This window comes from Balaenoptera physalus (assembly GCF_965194825.1).
Source record: "Balaenoptera physalus genome assembly, chromosome: 4".
NCBI classification, from domain to species: Eukaryota; Metazoa; Chordata; class Mammalia; order Artiodactyla; family Balaenopteridae; genus Balaenoptera; species Balaenoptera physalus.
In genome coordinates, this window is record NC_138891.1 from 85,457,870 (window position 1) to 85,479,141 (window position 21,272).

Here is a 21,272-nt window from a genome sequence, read left to right on the forward strand (position 1 = left end):
ATAAGCAAACAAAAACAATTTCTAACCTGTTTATTTGGTGCCAAGCACTTCAGAATTCTCAGGAGTCAATATGGAGAAATGGAGAAATGGTATGCCATTCTGGATTCTGGTTTTCGATTACCTTGATTAACTAGACACGTTTTCCAATATTGACAAACCCAGTGTATTCTAAATTATTGGTGGCAGCATTTCAAAAATCTCAAAGCAAAATGCATTTTAATATATAATTATATTTTAGGAAGGAGTAGTCAAGGAAGAGGGATGCAAATCACGTGAACAACAGGTCACCAGAGATTCTAAACAGTTAGTTGTAAATCACTGTTTTAGATGTTGAGGACAGGGAATGCATGCTTTCAAAGTACAGTACTTTTATGGACAGTGTCCAAATAGCAGCAATTTGAGACATAGGTATAACCTAGCACTTCAGAAAAAGGACAAATTTAAAATGAACACTCCCTAAAACAGAAAATCAACAGAATGTTGTTAAATAAACGTTAATGTTATTATTCTCAGGAAGGAAAATAAACATCACAAGTGGCAACTTGTCTCACTACTCTCTCATCGTTTATATCTGAGTTCATATAGCCATGTTAGCTTGCACGTCTTAATAGCTGCTAAACTAACACCACGTAACTGAATATGCATATCCCCGTTGCTTCTTTTCTATGAGGTTGTCTTCTTTCTCTATAAGTTTGCCATATGTAAGGGAAGGCTTATAACTTTGTTTCTTTGAATCTTCTTGCAAGTCTTATATTTTCCATTATCCGTGATGGTTTGGTAAATGTCACTGATGGACTGAAAATAAAGAATGGCTAGCTTTGTGGGCAAAATAGCATCTAGAAGTAGAGCATAGAAAGTAAATCAGGAGTGTGAAATGTAAAACTGAAATTTAAACATAGCTGTAATAGTGGACTGTATAAGAAGCATGAAGAATATAGATATCTCTACTATTTCCTCTGAGCATGGGTCAGACACTTAATCATGCTTGTTTGATATTCAGCTGAAATTGGATATGAACATTTTGGAGAGAAAGAGTTATTAAACCCCGTCCCAGTAAAATTTAAATTCAAAGACATGGACGCAACCTAAATGTCCATCAATGGATGAATGGATAAAGAAGATGTGGTACATATATACAATGGACTATTACTATTTTACTATTATAAAAAAGAATGAAATAATGCCATTTGCAACAACATGGATGGACCTAGAGATTGTCATATGAATGAAGTCATACAGAGAAAGACAAATATCATATGATATTGCTTATATGCGGTATCTAAAAAAAATGGTACAAATGAACTTATTTACAGAACAGAAATAGAGTCACAGATGTAGAAAACAAACTTATGGTTACCAAGGGGGAAAGTGGGGGGGAAGGATAAATTGGGAGATTTGGATTCACATATACACACTACTATATATAAAATAGATAATTAATAAGGACCTACTGTATACAAGCACAGGGAACTCTACTCAATGCTCTGTGATGACCTATATGGGAAAAGAATCTAAGAAAGTGTGGATATATGTATATGTATAACTGATTCACTTTGCTGCACAGCAGAAACTAACACAACATTGTAAAGCAATTATACTTCAATAAAGATGTTTTAAAAAATTATAAATCAACTATACTACAATAAAAATTAACTTTAAAAAATAAAATTAAATTCTGAAAAAAATGTCTTTCAGGAAAAGTCAAACCGTTGAGTTTTTTCGTCCTAACAGAAAAAAAAAAGAAGATTGAGATAGTGAGCTAAGATTAACTTTTAAGCAAGTTATGGGAAGTAAGAAATGAGACTTTCTTTTCTTCACTGAGGCCCCATAGTGATGAAATAGGCTTACACTGCAACAGAAAATCTTTAGGTTTGATAATGAGGTAAGCTCTTGATAGTGAGGCTTCTAAACACTGAAAGGGAAGTTCTGGGTTTGTCTTCTCTGAAGCTCTTTAACCTAAACAGGATAGACCCACATCTTTATGGAATGGTTTAAATGTGTCAGGATGAAAGGAAGCAATGACTTCTCAAGGTGATTCTCATTTTTCAGGACTTTCTTCTTCTCTGTCGTTTTAAAAACCACTGTTATTCAGAAGCAAACACTATTAAAAGCCACCAGGACTGCTAAATGTGGTTGGCCAAGGTGAAAGCAACAGAAGTGCCACCAATGTTTTAGTGGAGAATTCTCAGGAATCACACTATGTTACCCTTTGTTCCATATGATCACATATATGTAACCGTCACACTATATTACCATCATTGCCTATAATAATTGATTTCCTACAAACTTGGAATTGTGGGTACAGCTGCTGACAAAAATTACTTGTGAACAAAGAGATTAGAACATATTTTCAGTGTTCTGTAAAGAGGTACAGTAGACTTTTAGTGGAAAAGTTAGCACATTTCACTCTCTGCCTGTTGCTCTCAATATTCAAAGTCAAACTCATTTCTATTAAACTTAAATCATTCCCCTCCTATGACACTAAGTATTTTTGATTCATCTCCAAAAATATGAAGCCAACATGTGTTGGTGGAATTTGCTTATAAAAATAAGGGGAGAAGTCCACAGTAAACAAGTAGGAAAAAGTATATCATTTAAAAATATATATACACCAAGCTCTTCCTACTTGCGAAGTACTCTTCTAGGAACTAGAGGTACATAGATAAATGTGTCCATCACTAAAGAGTGCTCACAGACTGTTGTGAGAAGCAGACTTGGAAACAGAGAACTAAGGTGCGCAGAGATGGGTGTTGGAGTAAAGGTAGATGAAAAGTATTGTACAGATTTGCCTGGGACATTTCTGGGTTTTGCCTGTGGTCTTGGTATTATTTATAGGGTCCTTTCACCCTCAAAAAGTGTCCCCATTTGGACAGTAAACTGTGTGGTCACCCTATGAATAGCTATAGCTGTCAAGTCTGCCTGAGGTTGTCTAGCAAAACTTCCACAGAGTAGGACAGAAAATCGAAGAGATTAAGAATGCTTTGTCACATGTGTTATCTACATCCAAATGGAAATGAAAAAACTGGGTAGACTAACTGACTCTCATTCTTCCCAGGGTTGTCAGAGGGGTAGAATGGGAATTTAACTTATGTGTGGTGAGGGAAGAGGGACAAGGCAAGACAATCTAAACCCTTTGTTGGTATATGAAATGCATAAGAATTGTCACTAAATGAGCCATTAAACTATTAATTCCCTGAAGCTCTCAGGATTGAAAAGTGTGGTAAAAAAGAACGAGAGACCATGATGGGGAATTTTAGAAAGACATGTTAAGGTTTAATATGAGGAAGAACATTTTGTACAAATAGAAGTGTCCTAGAGCAGGACTGAGTTGTCTGCGAGGTTGAAAGCAACATGCCCCTGGCGGTGTGCAGCAGAGGCTGAATGACTGCAGCGAGTAAACTCAGACACCAGATCAAGACTCAGACCACAGGGTTTTAGGGTCCTTTACACACTGCCCTGTGATTTTATGATTCTGCATGATGCATGGTGTCTTTTTGAGTAACTTTTAAGTAAGAATCTTGTGCTTGGAGAAACCCCTAGAAGTAAATTTTTTTTATTTTTTAAAAAGTAGAAATATCATGAAACAAAACGTTTGTGTAAGCTAAAACCTCTTGGGATCCACCCTGAACACACACTAAAAAGAGACCCAGGAATCTCACTGAGCTCATTTTTTGCTACTCATGCAAGGAAAGCAGCCATTAGACATGTAATATTCAGAAGATATGCCTCACTCAGGCCTCCACCTCTTGGACACATATCATTTTAAGATAGAACAGCTGCAAAGTCTTGCTTACCAGTTTGATTTGCATAGCTCTGAGTTACATAGGAAGAACCTGTGGCAAAGCTATCATTAAAGAGAAACAAAGCAGAAGACTGAACAAAGGATACATTCTGTGCAAAGTTTGAAGTTTAGACTGTTTCAGTAATCCTTGTCATGGTAAGAAAGATGTCTGCCCCTTCCCCCATCTAAAAACAATAGCAGACAAGTGACAAAAGAAGGCTCCCTGGAGGTAACATAGGAGCAAAGAGTAGGGTGAACTAAAGGCTATACACATGAAGAGAGAGAAAGGAGTCGGCATGGACACAGGGAGAAGCAGCCAAACACCCTGCATTCACTGCACAAAGATACGTGATTCGGTTAGAATCCCTTTCACCTCTTCCCCAGTGTGTTAAAGCCGGAATAGGTCAGGCCGAGGCAAAAGGAACGACATCTTGATGAAGCTCAGCTTTCCCAGAGGCCTAAGAAGGGTGGCAACACAGCTAGAGCCAGAATATTTTCACCAGGCCTTTTGTATCAAATTCTCAAATATCTACATTTTCAGATTAAAATGTTTCCCAGTAAACTACAGAGAAAAGTCTTCTGAAGGCAGTTGGAAGTGACTTCAGTTCTTCAGTGGTTAAGAGTATCAGGGCTTTGGATTAAGGGAAAATAGTTTCAAACCTTTGCTACTTACAGATTTATGGTAAAATATTTAAATTTCTATAAGTTTTAGTCTCCACAGGTGAAAAAAAATTGACAATACGCACACCACAGAGCTGTTATAAAGATTGTATTAGACATGTAAATTGTGTAATGCATGTAGTGTCTGGCAAATGATTACTAACAATAAAATTTTTATTCAGCAGGGACAAATATACATTTCTGTAACATTCTCTAGTCACCATACCAAGCTCTGCCTCATTTTACATCATCACTTTCTGGCTGGTTCTTAACATTCCAACCTCTGTTCCAGCTTTGACTTGCTCCCCTAGATATTGTGAGCGTCTGTCTCCCTGCTTCAAAACTTCATGCTTCCATGTTCTTTAAGGGGTATACCTCTTTAAGAGGTATACCTAGAATCATTTATAAATCCAGTACCAACAATGGACAAAAAATTTAAATCATAAAAAGAATACATGACTTTTAGGAAATATTGTTCTTGAGTTCTGAAGGCATTCTTCATGTTTTATAACAGTGACCCTGAGACCATTCATGTCAGGTAAACAAGAAACAGGTATTATTATTTTGTACCCTCCTCCCAGGAGGTTAAAATGACTCACGAAAATTCACTCAGCAATCTCAGGTGAAGAATCCCATGAGACAATCTTAAATTCTTGATCCAAAATCTGCCATTTACTATACAAAAGTCAGCCTAGGAAGGATGATCCCAAGTGTTAATTTTAGATTATGATATTACCTTTTACCACACACTTAAAATGTTTTCTGCATGGGCCTTTGATTACCCACAGAACACAGGGAGAAAGCCATGTAAATCCCCTTCTCAACAGTTAAAGCAGTCCTTGTCACCAAAACTATCATATGTTAGATCACACCAGTGTCTGTGACATAGGCCTTGGCTTCTCAGGATCTACTCATTAGAAGTGAGTTTATGTGCCTTAAAACATATGGCCTTGATATATGATCCCAGAGCAAAAGAGCAAGGTATTTCAAGCTGGCCACAATTTTATTGACTCTTACAGACTTACTTTGTAGTCATTCCAATAAACTAGATGAGAAATTTCTGATGCTCCAAGCTATCCAGTCCCCAGGACTCCATTTCATGATTCAGTCCGACTAAACAACACAAGAGTGCTTTTGTGTGACACTGTGACCACAGGGATAAATAATTGCTTAGTAATTCTCTTTGAGGCAGAAAATTCTAAACATGGAGAAACCATTTCCCCTTAATGGGAGCCAGAAATCCTGTAAGTGCTTGAAATGGCATTCACAAGTCTGAATGGTAAACAGATAAAAACAGGAGCGCACCAGTTGCACAAATGACTTGCTTGTCACAAACTTGTCATTGCAGTAATCTAACATTTCTTTCACAGAGCCCGGTGGAAAGTATGGAACAAACAGGCCCTGCTGACGTTTTGGCTCTGCTAAGCCTTCCTCCGAGCTAAAGCATCTGCAGCATCTTCCTGTTCTAGACCCTTTATCTGTTGAAGTTAGTTGATACTGTACATGTCAAAGAAATGTTTGACTATTGCATTAACAAATTGATGACAAGCAAGTTATTCCTGCAACTGAAATGCTTCTGCTTTTAGCAGGCTGCCATTTTGACCTTCATCTTATTATACAGAAGAACCCAAACAGAGCAGAGCACTGGGGACATAGCATATTGTTGCCCCAGGCTTGGGACCACCTGTCTAGGGCTTAGGTGCAGCGGTATAGTGAACACACCAGGCAGTTTCATCAAGTTTATGGATGGGATTTTTCTGGTAAAACATAAATAGTATAAGCACATTGGACTGTCCCAAGGATTCCTGTTGCTGGGATAAAATGAGCCACATAGAAATTCATTTCCTCCCGCACCCTCTTCACCCCAAACACACATGTGTGCGTACACAGGTCTGTATATACTTTATAAAATGTTAATACAGAAGTCCCCCCTTATTCATGGTTTCACCTGCCCTGGTTTCAGTTACCGACAGTCAACTGCAATATGAAAATAGTAAATGGAAAATTTCAGAAATAAACAGTTCATTCGTTTTAAATTGTGCACCGTTCTGGGTAGCATGATGAACTCTCACACCATTCCACCTGGGATGTGAATCATCCCTTTGTCCAGTGTATCCTACTGCGCAGTCACTTAGTAGGAGTCAGTTAGTCACTTAGTAGGAGGCTCAGTTATCAGATCCACTGAGTCGGCACTGCTTGTGTTCAAGTCACCCTATTTTACTTAATAATGGCCCCAGAGCACAAGAGCAGTGATGCTGGCAAATTGGATATGCCAAAGAGAAGCTGTGAAGTGTTTCCTTTAGTTGAAAAGGTGAAAGTTCTCAACTTATGAAAAAAAATCGTATGCTGAGGTTGCTAAGATCTCTGGTAAGAACGAGTCTTCCATCCATGAAATTGTGAAGAAGGAAAAAGAAATTCATGCTAGTTTTGCTGTCACACCTCAAACTGCAGTAGCTATGGCCACAGTGCATGATAAGTGCTCAGTTAAGATGGAAAAGTCATTAAATTTGTACAAAAAGATATTTTGAGGCAGAGACAGAGAGACCACATTCACATAACTTTTATTACAGTATATTGTTATATTTGTTCTATTTTATTATTAGTTGTTGTTAACCTCTTACTGTGTCTGGCTTATCATAGGTATGTATGTATAGCAAAAAATATAGTGTATATGGGGTTTGGCACTATCCGTAGTTTCAGGCATCCACTGGGGTTCTTGGAACCTATCCCCCTCAGATAAGGGCGGAATACTGTAGCTGGAAGAGGTAATGAAAATTATATACCAGTTTTACACAGTTTTTGCCAGTTCTTGGATTTCCTCCTATCCGTAGCCTTTCCTCGCCTCCTCCTCATTCAGCATGACATCTGGAGCAATCTAAACCTAATCAGAGCCACGCCCTTATCCCCTAGAAAATGAGGTACGTCCATCAGCCTCCTCACAGAAACCTGGGACAGCCCTTTCTCAGAAACCACCGGTTCATCTCCAACCTCAGCAGCCAGTAGGGAGTGCTCAGACACTGTGCAACTTCAGACTCTCGCCTTCCTGCTTGAGGAGCCCTCCGCTCCCAAGGGGACCCACCCTTGGTGTTTCCTGAGTGTGCGTCTGGTGGGTCCCAGGCTTATCAGCATATACACCAGAGCTGGAGCCTGTAACAGGAGCCTTGCCTATTGCCTCCAAGCATTCTGCCTCTGCTGGTGTCTTAGGCGGATCAGTACTTGGAACAATGGAGCTTTCGCCCCCAAAGACTTTGGCCTTTTCATAAAGCTGAGCTTCTCTTATTCACCAAGGTGTCAGGTGCCCTGAATTCTTTTCAGATCCTTGGTTAAGGGTGCATTGATAGTGTCTTATCTGGTTTAAATATTGACAGAAAAAATTGCACTCTTAGACTTATTTTCTTTCTGGCGCCCCAGGTGCTTTCATTTTTAAAAGTCTTGTGTAAAAATGATGATCATTGTTCAGCCATGAGAACTGAAATTTCTTGCCAAAGTAGTGATGGGGCTTAACTTTCTTCTAGATTTGGCAAATGTATCACAGTACTGTCTCCCAGATGAAATGTTTTACTTCCATCCCAAGTATCTCAGGCTGTAATCTATACCACAGCTTTGTTACCTCAGAAGACAGGTGGGAAAGGTGTGTGACGAGGGTCCTGGTTTGCACAGTTAAGGATATTGCCCCTGGAAAAGGAAGTGAAGGGAGTTTGAGGTGGCAATGATATCTTCTGTCAAAGAAAACATGTAAATGAACCATTTGAATTTTAAATGGAATTTTAGTGACTCTTTTCTTCCTTCTTAAAGTTCCTAATATGATTTCTGTAATGATTTTCTGTTTTCTTTCTTAATAGAATGTAAATGGCAAAGAAATGATATGCTATTTTTGATTCAGGAAAAAATAAAAATCTTTTTTGTGGGAGCTCTCTTTTTAAATACACATTAGGGAATAGATAATGGCAACAAAAACAAATGTTCTCTCTTCGTATTCAGAGGGATAGATGATTAGTGTATGTGCTTTTAATATATATTTACTTATTTGATTGTCTATTTTAAGAAAGGAAGGAAGTAAAGAAAAACTCTCATGCAGGAGTAATTTCATTAGATTCATAGAATGGTGGGGCTGGAAAGGAGCTAAATGAGAGGGCTTTGTCTTTGTGTCACACTCCCACTTTACAGATGTGGATACTGAGACCCAAACATCTCAGTTATAACAGGAACAAAGGTACACATCAAGATTGTGGCAGAGCTAGGCCTAAATCGAGGTCTAACTTTCAATTCAGGCAATATTCTCTCAGAAATTACATTATTTTTTTTTTAAACTTTCTTTTAAACAAAGAGTAATTTACATCGATGTGCTTAAATCTAATAGGACATTTGCTTTTGGAAAAACCAGGTCTACGAATTGGCTAAGCCAATTCAGGGACGTACATGTGAACAGTATGGAGACATTTCTTCCCAAGCTGTATTTTATCTGAGTCATATAAGGAACCATTATAATTTCAATTATTTCTTTTCTCCTACAAGATTTCAAAGAAACACTTCTCCATTCCCATTTTGGCACCTGAAAACATGTATTTTTAAATGGGTCTATAATTATTCCTTTAATAAATATTCATTTAAGTAGGTCATATTCTAACATTCTTGGAGATAAAAAATCTTTTATCAGATTAAAAGAAATCTGTTTTTTATTCCCACTTTTAGCCACGTTTGAGTTGGTCTTCGTAATCGTCAGTTTCAACAAAACATTAAGTTAAAACATCAATGTTTTTGTTTGTTTTGGTTCTTTCAGTTTAACACAAGGGAAAAAAATACAAAATGCATTTACCTTTTTGCAGCTATGATAATTATATACTCTATTTTTCACTTATGCAAAACTTATTTTTGAGGGTTTTCTTTTTGTTTCATTTCTCTATTTTTGCCTTTTTCAAACATCTGTACCATGGCTGGTGGCGAGAGTAGCAGTGGCTGGCACTTTTCCTACACGATTTGAGAGAAAGAGAATTGGCTGGAATAAAACCTTGCTTTCCATATGGTTTACTTGAAATACAGCATTGAAAAGGTATCGTCTCTTTTTCTTTTCTGAAACCAGAGGTGAAGCCCAGAAACAAATAGCAATATTGATGCCAAACCACCTGTTGATTCACATCAAGAAAATCTTTGGCAATGCATCCCGTACTTCATCAGTTGAAAAACCTAAATGGATGAATGATCTTTGTGCATTAGTAGCATCGCATCAACAATACATACTGCTGGTCGTTCACTTAAGAAAGCCTAGATTCTACACATAGTCAAGAAATGAATTGAAAGTTTTGCTTTTGATTCAACAGAATGATCGCTTTGTAAGTATGTCTGGCTGTGAAGTGTTTATTGATTCCTGGAATAGTTGGACCTAGTGTCAGGGACAGTGAAGAGGAGAAGATGACACTAGTGCTTCCTTTTACCTTGATTAATTCTAGTTAGGAAACGCAGTAGTCTTTGTCTTATCATTTTTTTAATGTAAAATATTTCAAGCATATAAAAGTATAAAGAATAATGTGAACATACAAGAATCCAGCACCCAAGTAAAACAAACCTCAATCAATGTGGAAAAATTTTTTCCCAACCTGTTTTTTATCGTATGTTATTCTAAGTTATATATAGTGAAGTACACAAATTAAGTGTATAGCTTGATGAACTTCTATGTAAGTATACATCCATGCGACAATATTCAATCCAAGATATACAAAACATTCACAACACCTAGGAAGAATCCCTCATGCCCCTTTATAGGCGATATCCTCCAAAACTTTAACAAAACGTTAAAAACAAGCAAAACTCTTCTGATCTCTATCATCGTGAATTAGCTTTACATAAGCCATGTATTATGACTTACATAAAATGCGTTCTACTGTATGTATCACTAAAATCTGAGTCTCTGATTGTTAGACATTATTTCCAGTATTTCCCAATCACCACCAAAATTGTAGTTAACATTTTTGTACGCGTTTGTACACAGAGGAGGAAATGCTAAACTGTAAGAAATAATGCATTTTGAAATTTTTATTATATATTTTTTATTTTTTAAATTAAACTTTACTAACTTTACTAAGAACTATAAAATTTCTCTCTTTAAAATGGTAGTACCAATTTACATTCTCATTAGCAATCTATGAGATCTTCTCCACATGCTTCACAACATTTTGGAATGGCCAAAGTTTCTACATTTTTGTCAGACTGAGGGGGATTGAATAATATATCGTTTAAAATTTTTTTCACTTATAAACCACTGGGATTTCCTCATGTGTGTTGCCTATTTGTGTCTTCACCCATGTTTTTATTGGGGTATTTGTTTTGCTATTGTTGTTTTGCACAGCTTTTGGTTTTGGTTTTGGTGGTGGTTGTAATATTCTGGATTCTCATCCTTTGGGCAATATAGACTGCAAATGTCCTTTCCCAATTTTCAGTTTCTCTTTTAACTGTGTCTGTAGTAGCATTTATTTTTAAGAGTTTCTAATTTTAATGCAGTTAAATTTATTGATATTTTCCTTTATGGTTTGTGCTCTTATGTCATTTTAAAAAATCCTTCCATTTGACAAGATCCTTAAGAAACCTTCCTATATTTTCTTCTAACAGTTTTAAAGTTTTGCCTTTTACATTTAGATCTCTAATCTTCTTGGCATTTATTTTTGTATATGGTATCTTACATGCATCATATTTTATTCTTTTTCCATGTGGATAACCCAATTATCCAGCACCATTTAACAAATTAGTCATCCTTACCCACTAATTTGTAATGCCATCTTTCGCCTACATCAAATCTGTTTATTTAGGATCTTTATCCAGTGGACTGTTTCTCTATTCTTGTGCTAACACAAAAGTGCCTTAATTACCATAGCTTTGTAATATTCTTGTTATTTGGTAAGGTAAATCTCTCTACATCGTTCTTCTTTAAAGTTCTCTTGGCTCTTCTTGGCCTTTTGCTATTCAATATGAATTTTAGGGTTAGTCAGTCAAATTTGGCAAAAGCCCTGCTGAATTTTGTTTGTATTTACATTAACTGTAGAGAATAATCTGGAGGAGAATGGATATTCTTATAACACTGTGTCTTTCTGACATTAAGACTATACTCCTCTACTTAATCAGCTCTTCCTTCAAGTTCTTTAATAATGTTTTATAATTTTCACCATAAAGGTCTCGCTTGAACCTGTTTTGTTAGAGTTCCTCTCATATAACTTAGTTTTCATGATACTATGTATAGAATCTGTTTTCCACTGTATTGTTTATTGGTTATTATTGGTGTATACTCAGCAACTTTGCTGAACTCTCTTATTAGTTCAACTGGCTAAACTGAAATTCTCTTAGGTTTTCTACATAGACATGTATATCATCAGTAAATAATTCCAACTTGTCTCTTAACTTTCAATTCTTAAATGTTCAATTTCTTTTTCCTGTCATATTGCATTATTGAGACCTCTATATAGCATGGAGTAGAAGCAGTGATGTTCAGAATGCTCTGTTTCTTTCTTTAATGGAAATGCTTTGGAAATGTGGTATTTGCTTAGGATTTTGATAAATCAAAATTATTGTAAGAAAGTTCCCATCATCTGTTTAAAGTTTGCTAAGCATTTTTAATCAAGAATACTAGTTGAATTTCATATAATGCATTTTCTGCATCAATAATATGATTAAAATTTCCCATTAATATGTTAATATTTTATGTGATATTAATACATTTCTTGATAGTAAACACTTCTTACATTCCTGCAAAAAAACTTTACTTGGTCCTGTTGTGTTTTTTAAATCCACTCTTGACTTTAATTTGCTGATAGCTTAATAATATGTTTGCATGGGGAGATTAGTCTTTAATTTTCTTTTCTTAAAACTGTTGTTGCAGAGTTTTGGTGTCATGGTGATACTAACCTCATAAAATAAGTTGAGCAACATTTCTTTCTTATTTTTTTTTTTCTATTTCTGAAATAGTTTTTATATTATACAGATTACCTATTCTGAAGATTTGGTTAAATTTGCCTCTAAAATCATCTGGACCTGTTATTTTCGGTTAGTAGGGGGTAGGTAGTGTAGGGTGGACTTTTGATTATCATCAGTTCCTTTTCTTCCATGGCTATTGGTTTATTCAAGGGTTATATTTCTTCTTAAGTCAATTTTAAGAAGTTGTTTTTGGAAAATATACAAGTAACAGTTAATCTACACTTTTAAATTTATTTGCACAAAGCTCTTCATAAAGTCTTATGATTTTTAATTTTATCTTTAATTATGTCCCCTTATTCCTAAAATTATTTATGTTAGCCTCTTCTCTTCTCTTACTAGCTGTTAGACATTTTTCTGTTTCATTAACTTTTTTCAAAAATTGGCGTTTGATTTTGCTTATCTATTTTATTGTGTCTTTGTATTCTATATCATTACTTTCTGCTTTTGTCAACATTATTTTTTTCACTCTACTGTATTATTTAGACCATTTTTTCTAGATTCCTGAGTTGAATTATTACTCATTTAATTTTAATACTTCTTATTGTTTTTCAAAATAAATCGGTCTCTAAATTCTCATTCAAGTTTCTCATTAGCTGCGTAGCAAGTTTCTCATTAGCTGTATAGCATGTGTTGATATGTAGTTTTGTTCAATTTTAAATATTTTGTAAATCTCTTTTGATTTATTTTTAACCCTTAAGTTATTTAGAAGTGTATGTTTCTATGGACTTCCCTGGTGGACCAGTGATTAAGACTCTGTTCTTCCACTGCAGGGGGCGTGGATTCGATCCCTGGTAGGGGAACTAAGATCCTGCATGCCGCTCAGTGCGGCCAAAAATTAAAAAGTGTACATTTCTATTTTCTAAACATATATTTGCTCTATTTTTATTACTGATTCTGAATTTAATTGCACTATAATAAGATGTGTTTCATATAACTTTGATTGAAAAAAATGTTTTAAAAATTCTTTTTAGTACATGGATTTTACTGCTGGGCTTGAAGTCCATAGGTGGCTTATCTTTTTCTTTAGTGCTCATACTAAAATTTTTATATGTATACCTAACTACATATTTTTCTAATAAAAAATAAGATCCACTTCTTAGTATTTCTGGCTTTGTCCTTAATGTAAAAAAAAAAAAAAAAAGATGTCTAGCATGTTTTATCTACTTCTTGAGTATCATTCTCATTATTGTAATTGTTGAATAGAGTTTTAGTTTTACTTATTTGTTTTAAACATGTCCAAAAAAATTATCATTTATTTTTATAATCAATACTTTATTGTATTTACTCAGTTTTAGTTACTACTATGCGCACCATTATTTGTGGATTCTATAGCTTCCTTTCTGGATTTACTTTCCTTCTTGTTGAATTACATCTTTCTGTAATTGTTTAGGGAGGGCCCTGGGTAGTACACTCTTTATGTATACCTAAAAATGTCTTTATTTTATCTTTTACCTTAAATAACAATTTAACTGGGTGTTTTTGCTCAGCATTTGAAGGTATTACTCAATCATATCTTACACTATTGTTCTGTCAACTATCATTACTTAAGAAAAGTCCGCTATCGATCTGTTTTTCATCTCTTTTTAAGTACTCTGCCTTTTCTCTCTGGTAACTTATTAGAGTTTTTCTATACCCTTAATATCTTATAGTTTCTCTGAAATGTGTTTAGATGTGAATTTATTTAAATTATCAGTCATGAACTAAGGATATATTTTCTAATCTCAAGACTCTAATTCTGGAAAATTCTCAGCTATTTTTTTTCTTTTATTGTATATTTGTCATTACCTTCATTTTATTCTTCTGGGATTTTTATAGCTACATTTTGGTGTTTCCCAGTCAATTTACCATATCTCAACCGCTTTTTCATTTTCTAAAAGCATATTTTACTTTCCGCGATTTTTTTTTCCTGAGTGAATTCCTTAATATCACTTTCCAACTCACTTAATCCTCTCCTTGAAACAGCCCAATCTTAAATTATCCCATCTATTGCATTTTTATGTCAGTGAACATTTTTTTTCATTTTTAAGATTTCTGATTGATTTTTATTCATCTATTCTTATCTTCTCTATTTTTTTTTAATAATTTCTTGTTCTTTTTACAGGTATGATTCTTTTATTTATCTCTGAACATTGCAAATATACTCGTTTTGAGGTCATTGTCAGACAGTTCTATAAAATCAAATTTATCTGGAGTGAATGTTCTAATTATTAATTTTGTGGTTGTTTTGCATTCCTATACACTAACAATGAAAGATCAGAAAGAGAAATTAAGGAAACAGTCCCATTTACCATCACGTCAAAAAGAATAAAATACCTAGGAATAAACCTACCTTGCTATGTTTTAGAATTTTGTTTTGCAGGTTAATGTGGGTCATAAGGCTGTTTTGTCTTGCCTGTTGGTAAGCTCTCTCTCTCTCTCTCTCTCTCTCTCTCTCGTAATTTTTTCATACCTCCCTGACTAATGGTTTTCCAGTTGCCCCTATCTGCATTCCTGGCTTTCTAGTCCTAATCCAAATCTTACAAAGGTGTCCTTTCAGCTTACCTTTAGGAATATTTGATCTCAAGGCTGAGGCTGTATCTTCATCCTTCCACCTTTCAGTGCCTTCAGCTCTATATAAGCTATTGCCCCAGGCAGCAGTTGGCCATACTTTGTGTAGACTCTTGTTGAAGTAGTAAGACAGACTTAGATCCACCATTTCATATGGAAACTTTTTGGCCCCATTACTTCAAAGACCTAGACTCCCAGCTACCTCTATGTGCTTATGGATCCAGATTTCAGTAGGCTTATGGCTTCAGCCCTCCTCACTGCTTTTTTCTTTGCAGAAATGATTACTTTCTTTTTGAGTCTCACTCTGCCTCTTTAGTTTTATTCATTTTGTATTGTATCAGTTTTTTCAGTTATCAGTATATCTTGGACAACATTCCTGTGATTTTTACCTCTCTTTCATTTAGATACATCATTTTAAAACAAATATTATAAATAATAGTTATTATTATTGAATGTTTAATGGTGCTGGGCACTGAACTTTATAGATACTATTTTATTCAATTCTCTCTATAATCCGTTATTTTTATTTACATTTTATAAACTAGGAAATTGATATAAACAAGCTAAATAAATTCCCTCTTAGGAAAGAGGTTATGACTAGTAAATGGCAGAAGTAGTATTTGAACTCAGTTTTCTCCACTACCAAAACTAGTATTCTTAAAGTACTATCCTATGGTTAGATTTTGTGGGGTTTTTAAGCCTATGTTATAGTGTTTATTTTAATAATAAACTAATTAACTTAATATTTATTGTTGTAAAAAATATATCTGGTACTATCTCAGAAACTTTATTTACTACTTTCTATGTTTTTCTGCATCCTTGGCCCTCTCTCTCTCTCTTTTTCTCTTTTGGTGTATGACTATATTATTTGTTTGTTATCAATCTAGCAATTTGGGAGTTTTAAAGCACAGTTTATTCTTCTAGTAATGATTACTGTTATTTTTAAAAAAATATTTAGACCTAGTTTTTTAAATTATCAACATTAATGAAATTGTATGCTGTATAAAATGAGAAATTTAGGATGCCGCTCCTTCAATCCTCTCCTCCTACCCACTTTCTCAGTTTTTGTGATAATGCATTAGTCAGGTATAGATTATTATGCCTCTCTATGATACAGCTGTGGAGAGGATAATCACAAAAAGCTGGATCATTTATTTTGGTAATAGCTTCTAGCACAAAGTAGGTGCTTAATAGATGTTTGTTGAGTATGAAATGAATAGACCTATTTTGTGTGCACACACATGTACACAGAGAAAGAAAACATAGCTAAGATCTCTTTAGTCTCCCTCTACTGCTGGATGACCCACCTATTCATTTAAACCTTGGATTCTGTAACTGTGGCACTGCCATATGATTTAATAAACACTCTTTCTGTCAGTACTTTTGTTGGGCAAACACATGCTTTGTGAATCAATGCTTTACAGTCAATGAGCGCCTATCCAAGTTAGTTCAATTCATAGCTCTTCCCACATTGGCCCCTTGTGCCCTACCCTATCCCTATAAATAATTAGTATATTTGGCAACTCCCAGTCTCACAGCCCATTTTCTTACAAAATAGTTCCTGTTGTTTACTATTTAAATAGAGGAATTTTGAAATAGTTCTTTTTTAAGGGTAGTTCTTAAAATCCCCAGTTATTGTTAAAGGAAATTCTTTATAGAAGTTGCTAGGCAAATTGGATTTTCCATTGAATACCACTAGATCTTACCAAGAAACTTAATGATGATCTGCAACATGCTAGCATAAAAATACCGTGCTTCTATTGTAGCAAAGCAGATTAAATAAAACAATGTAGATTAACAAGAAGAAAGCAAACTAGCATAAACTGGGTCATTTGCTGATGTGCAAATTTTGTGAAAATTGTAATGACACTTTGATCAATTTATAAGTACGTATTATTCATGTTTATAAGAACACTAAAGCCTTCTATGTGACATGATTTTAACAATCTTTTATACATAAGATCAGTCTGAAATTAAATAGTTTTCCTAGCTGTTTCTATTCTTTAAATTGTAAAAATGATTTTTTATTATTCCCTATTTAAAAGGCATTGAACTGGGAATCAGGAGACTTGATTTCTAGTCCCAGTTCTATCATTTAACTAGCTCTATGACTTTGGGTAATTTGTTGAACTCTTTGAGTCAGTTTCTTCATTTATAAATGTAAAGAGTTGGGTTTGATGCTCTGTAAATCCCCTTCCAGCGCTCATGTCTAGTATCAATATCGTGTGTATGTCTCTCTCTATTGTATATAAATACACACATATAAAAACTCATATATAAAAACTTAACTGCATGTAAGTTCCATACATCAATAACCTAAGTTAATCAACAGAATTCATAAGGAGATATCCAAGAACGGGATTAATTTTCCCCTGAAGAAGGCAGTTGAATTTAGCCAATAGATACATAACTGGAAGTTACTGTAGGTTCTTGATCAGGACTGACATGACAAAAGCAGTATTTTCAAAATACTGTTAGGCAGTAGTGTACAGAATGGATAAGAATGGAAGAAATTTGAACTACAGACTAGGCAGACATTATGCCAAGGTTCAGGATTAGGTAAGGAGAGTCTGGAGTATAGTGATACTCTAGAGATCAAGTGGAAGCAAAAGATATGAAGGTACTGAGATGTATATTTGTTCAAAAAAATCTAAAAAGATTATAAAAAGAAAAATTTTGAAAGAGGAAATACAAATGTCTGATAAACATATGAAAAAGTATTTCAACTCACTAACACTCAAAGACATTATTTATAAAAATAATAATCCTCAATGCTGATAAATGTTCAGTAAAACTGTCATTCATATAATAGTGATGAGGGGGCATGTGTTAACATGAAATTCTGCAAAGTAATATGGCATTACATTATCAAGAACCTTTCTTTAAAAATGTGTCTTTTGGCCCAGTCATTTGATTTCTAGGAATCTATCTATAGGAACCAGAAACTCAGACAAAGATTTGTATACAAAGACTTGTTCATCACAATGTCATTTATAAAAGTGAAAGAAGAGAAGATCTTAAATATTTAATCAAAGAAATTATTAAGCAAATTATGGAACATACATATATTATTATATAATAATTATTAACTACATAGTTATTAAAGATATTTTAAGTAATTATTGTACTAGGAATTGTTCATGAAACATTGTAACTGAAAATACCTGATCCAAAAGAAACTTGTATACCTAACATGATCCCAAAATGATCCCAAATTAGAAAAATGAATGTAACCAAAAATATATTTGGTTACAATCAAAGGAAATACATTAGAATATGAATAGTACTAGTACCTCTGTATGATGGAATTAAGTGATATTTTATTTCTTCTTTTTCTTAAACTTTCTAAATATTCTAAAAATACTCTAATGATTAGAAAAGTAAAAATTTTAAGCAAACAGCAAATAATCTAAATAAAAATAATTCCAACTCTGATAATAATTCAATTTAAGAAAAGAACGCATGTCTACTATTTATCACTTCATAAAGGGATTAAAATGTTTTGCTTTTCCAATTTATTAAGGTTTTGAAGTATTTGAGATATCAATTTTTAGAATCTTAATCATATTAAATATATGTATTTTCTGAATCATATCATACAGTTTCTATTGCCCAGTGTTTCCCAGAATTTCTTTCTCTTTTTTAGATTCTTGTACATTTGCCTTAGATTATCAGCCTGCACTTTGACATTGCAGAACTGCATTTTTTTTAGTCCATCAATCAGCTCTGACATTAATATGCTCAGACCACATTTACATGTATATGAGATTATCACAAGGGAAGAAATCTAGAGCACTCTTTATGTTTTCAATTGTTTTTAACTCCTAAATTTCTCATATTGTAAAAATTTCATAATCTAATAATAGCATTTTGAGTAACTGAAACACATGAAAATGAAGTAAAGGACACAGCCAATGTCTCTATAGAGTCACTTTTATTGGGTGGCATGAGCTACTACTGATAACATTTATCAGGCACCCATCTCAAGAGGAGAATCTCGGCTGCTCTGTGTAAGAATGAATAAACATAACAACTAACTTGGCTCTGTACCCAGAATTTAGCCAAAAAAGAAACCCAGTTGGATGCCAGAAAGAGTGAACCACATAAAGTTTTATCGGCCCAAAATACACAAGTAACTTAGTCTGCCCTTTTTCTAACAAAACTGTATAAGTAAAAATGTAATCTTAAAAAATCTGGATTCCTTACACTGGCCAATGGCATAGTGCTGGAGTAACTAAAAATTTCCAGACCGCACCCTTTTTCCTTTCTGCCAGGAGAATGACCACTCTCTCTCCAGCTCAGGCCTCCACTGACTACAAGTTAACCCAGAACCAGTTGTACACAAGCTCATCTCTTTTACTGAACTGTAAGTCTAACGAAGGCAGCGGCCTTGTCCTATTTATCCTTGTCACCTCAGGTTCTGGCAAAGGGCATGATTGTTGAATGAACTAATGAAAGATCAGCAACTTAGTTTAGATGATTTTAGTAACTATACAAATAACCTAAGGGAAGAGTTACTTGGTTACAAATGCTCACACCCTATGTATAGGTTATTATACATTAACCCATGATTGGTTAATTATATAACCAGTTTTACTAGTACTTAAGTAAGTTCTTTTACAATGATGTTATCACCAAATCATGAACATCTTTGGGAGTAAACATCTTTCAAGAACATATTTTTCCACAAGGCTAAGAGTTAAAGAGTTAAAGCTTAAGAGCTCTTGCAATAATTAATGTGACACTCACAACAAGTTACTACATCTCTCTGAATCTCAATTTCCTCATCTGAAACATGGGAATAGTAATAATACTTAACTCATAATCCTTGTTGTGGGGATCCGATGAGACCTTGCATATCAAACAGCACCATGCCTGGCTAAGCCCTTGAGCTATTATTACTACAATTTGTGCCTCCCAGGTCAGCTATGTGTACTTGCACATGCATCTTGAGAACTGGGACAGAAGGTACAGAGGTATACTAGCGATGCTGTCCCTGGATATAGAATCAGAGAGCTGCATAAGTGCATAAGCCAGTGCTTTTCGGGCTTCAGTAGCATAAGAATTACTTGGGAAGCTTGTTAAAAATGTAGATCTTTGAGTTCCACCTCAAGAGACACTCATTCAGTTTAGTTACTCTGGGGTGAGACTCTGAAATATGTCTTTTTAACATGTTCCTCAGGAGATTCTGGTGTAGGTGGTCCCAGAGCAAGCCCTAAGTTAACCCTGACATCATAACTCCATCCCAGCCTAGATTGTGTATCATCTCCAGCCCATAGCATCATTCCTCAGGACTCACTCTGTCTGCTTCATACTGTGTGGCTTTACTACCCCACCCCCTCAGCTCACCCACTAAAAGCAGAAGAGAAGAATAGGAAAGATAGGGTCAATTGGGAAAACTTGAGTAGCTGCAGTAATTATCTATTATTTTGTATTATTTGGACTAATGATCTTCTGCATTAGTCCAAAAGTGAGTGGACTTGAGAGGTAAGCTTGAATTTAAGAATGATAGTTTTCCCCAGATAACTATAGAATGACTGACTATAGTGAAGTTTATCTCCTTTTTTTAAATGGGATTGCTATCTATAGAACTTAGATGAATAAGCACAATTTAAGTGCAAAGTGTTAAATGCATGCTCTGATTTAGTCAGTCCATTTGCACATTGAAGTGATTAGGATGTATTTAAAAAGCATTCTGCTTTCAATACTTTGTTCTCCATTTCCTACAAATCAAATTAGTGAGGGGTAGATTTGATTTTGACATCATTTTGAAAATATTTTCTTTTTCTTTTTTTAATTTTCTTAGAATTACATTTTTACAAAGTTCAAAACACAACCAACTGTGACTAAATTCATAAAAACAAAACAGAAAGTCCAAAGTGCAAGAAAATGAAAAACAGCACAGAGTAATATGCAGTAGAACAACGTAAATCATATCTCACAAATATAGTTGTAATAACACCCCTTATCCATGTCTGATCAATTAACAACAAATACTTATTCAGATAGCAAATAGCTCATTCTTTTACTTTTGATTGAGAGCCCCAAGCTTAATTATTCATCTCAGTCCAGATAAATATGAAAAGGCAGCCAAATCTTAGAAAAATCTTAACCATCTCCTGTTTTCATTGTACTATATGTAATGGAATGAATGAGTGTGAAGAAAGAATATGAAGGTTGTTTTCCTTGTTTGTTAACAAAGCATTCAAACAAGATTATTTATTTTTTAAATAGTTAGATTTGGCAGAACCAAGACACGTTTATGGAGCTATGTTTCACAGACAAAGACAAACCTGAGGTTAAATCCCAACTCTGCACACTGTAT

The 21,272-nt window shown here is 34.5% G+C and overlaps 1 protein-coding gene across 8 annotated transcripts in view; it reads left to right on the forward strand.

The window, feature by feature from the left end:
• Positions 1–21,272, forward strand: part of ZBTB20 (zinc finger and BTB domain containing 20) — an 814,580-nt gene that overhangs the window by 547,243 nt on the left and 246,065 nt on the right. For 3 of the 8 annotated variants that reach the window (XM_082460046.1, XM_082460051.1, XM_082460053.1), the window contains one exon: positions 9,392–9,491. The exons of the other annotated variants lie outside the window; for them this stretch is intronic. The gene's annotated coding sequence lies outside the window, so the exon portion shown is untranslated. The remainder of the gene's footprint in view (positions 1–9,391; positions 9,492–21,272) is intronic. 8 annotated transcript variants of the gene reach the window in all.